The sequence below is a fragment of the Propithecus coquereli genome, unplaced genomic scaffold (genome assembly GCF_000956105.1).
Source record: "Propithecus coquereli isolate 6110/MARCELLA unplaced genomic scaffold, Pcoq_1.0 Scaffold53, whole genome shotgun sequence".
Lineage (NCBI taxonomy): Eukaryota > Metazoa > Chordata > Mammalia > Primates > Indriidae > Propithecus > Propithecus coquereli.
In genome coordinates this window covers 5775910-5778119 of record NW_012151174.1, presented here as the reverse complement: position 1 = coordinate 5778119, position 2210 = coordinate 5775910, and positions in this window count along the sequence as shown.

Here is a 2210-nt window from a genome sequence, read left to right as displayed (position 1 = left end):
TTATAGTAATAGCAGTATAATATTTTATTCTGCCGTATCACAATTTAGTCAATTATTCTCCAATTTTGGAAATTCAGGTAATTTTCAATTTGAGTTTACTTTGTTGCCACATCCCTGCATATGTGGCATTATAAACTAGTGTTTTTATTTTGTGCAATTATTGAGTCAAAATATGTGTGTATGTAACTAAATGAGTGAGATTTTTCTTTTGTGATGATTTTTGACCGAGATCCCAAGCTTGAAAACAAACAAAGAAGCAGGGAGGGTGGGAAGGGGATGAGGTGAAACTTACCTAACCAGGTATAACGAACACTATTCGGGGGACGGGCACAATAAAAGCCCCGACTTAAGCATTACACAAGGTATCCATGTAACAAAATCATTTATACCCCTTAATACACTGAAATTAATAAAAGGAAAATAGAAGACCTTCTCTTCACATGCTTACAACACGATATATCACTGATGAAGTTAGCACTGATCACTTGGTCCAGATAGCATTGGCCGGGTTTCCACATTTTAAAATTACTCATTTCTCCTTTTCCATACTCTGCTCTCCAGAAGGAAGTCACCAAGTACAGCCTTCATTTAATAGGTTAAGAGTTAAGCATCATCTTTTTGAGTGGAAAGTATGCAGCTAAATTATTTGGAATTCTTTTTATAGGCAAGGTCTCTTCTCCCCATGTGTTTGTTAATCCTATCATTTGTTTAAAGTCAGTGTGCACTCAGGATGTTTATTTCATAATTTGGGTTGTAACCCCAATCTAAAAATTCAGCTCAAATTGTTCCACTTTGGGAGCTCTTTCGGGTTGGCTCCTGTTTGCCTTTGACACACTCTTGTCGTTGCATCTTTTGAGCACTTTCTTACACTCCTGCACTGCACATAGATTCTGAGAATGCAGCAGCCTGGACTACTGCCACACTCTACCGAGAACCTCTTCAAACACCAGAGATGGGACTTCCGTAGGAGAAAAAAAGAAAAAAAACAATGAAGAATTTTGACCTTCCCTTTCACTGGCAGAAGCAAAAACAATAATCTCTCTAGACTCCCAGAGGGACCCTAACCCTAAGAAACCTGTGAATTCTTTCAGTAAAGAGCAACATGCAGTTCTCGAAGGTCTGCTTTATTCTAATGACCTCAGAGGAACTACAGGACACTACCTATAGGAGTGCTCAAACTGTCCCCAGCCCTAAGCTACAAGAGTGCTGTGACTTGTGACTAGGAAGGCTTGGGAACACAAAGACCTCCTGCTGCCCAAGGACTGAGGGTTTTTCAATCTATTCTTCACCAGCCCAAAGGAGGAATTTGCCTCCTATGAGCTTTGGTGTCTCAAGGTTCACGGAGCCCAACACATTTACCTGAGCATGCTTAAGGAAGAAAAAGAGAAGTACAGCTGTATAATAAATGAGGCTGATGTGTGAATACTTCCCATGGCCCAATATTAAGGCAAGAAATGGAACAAAGTTTGGTTTTTGGAGGTACTATTTAAGAATAAACTGGCAGCAAGTAAAGGCTATCTGGGAAGAAGCTGAAGTTTAATTTTGGACTCCTAGGGCTTGGGAACATCATGGACACCATGCATGAGAGAGACACATCTTCATGGGTTAACGCAGTAAAAGAAAAACGAGGCTTAAAACATAATTGTCCAACTTGCCACACAGAAAGAAGTAATAAAATCTCTTAACCAACTTCTAACCAGAAACTATGAATCTATGCAGAAAAATAAGAACTGCCCAGAAGATCAGGTGAGAAAATATATCACAATATGAAACAAAATGACAAAGTGACGGAAATCAATAGAGAAAGTCCTAAAAATGGAGACCGTATTCATAAGATCAAACTTGTGTATAATGTCAATTCAATTGAAAGTGGAAGAGGAAGAGTTGGGAGGAAAGAAAGATAAGAGAGATGCAATAATATAGGAAAAAAAAGTTTTTTCCCAGTCTGAAGGAAGTTTAATAATAAAAGAAACAAGTAATTCTGGTAAAATTCTTCACTTGAAATAAAAAGAAGATGAAGATAAAATCTTAGACATTTCAATACAGAGGTGCAAGTCATTTCCAAAGAGTAAAAAGCATTATGCTTTTTATTTGCAACATACAACATTGAGATGAAATACTCTCTACCCGCCATAGAAAAACAGGACCACAATTCAAAACCCTGTTCCTAAGTAAGATCCCATTCACAAGTCAGAGTGATGGGACGACTT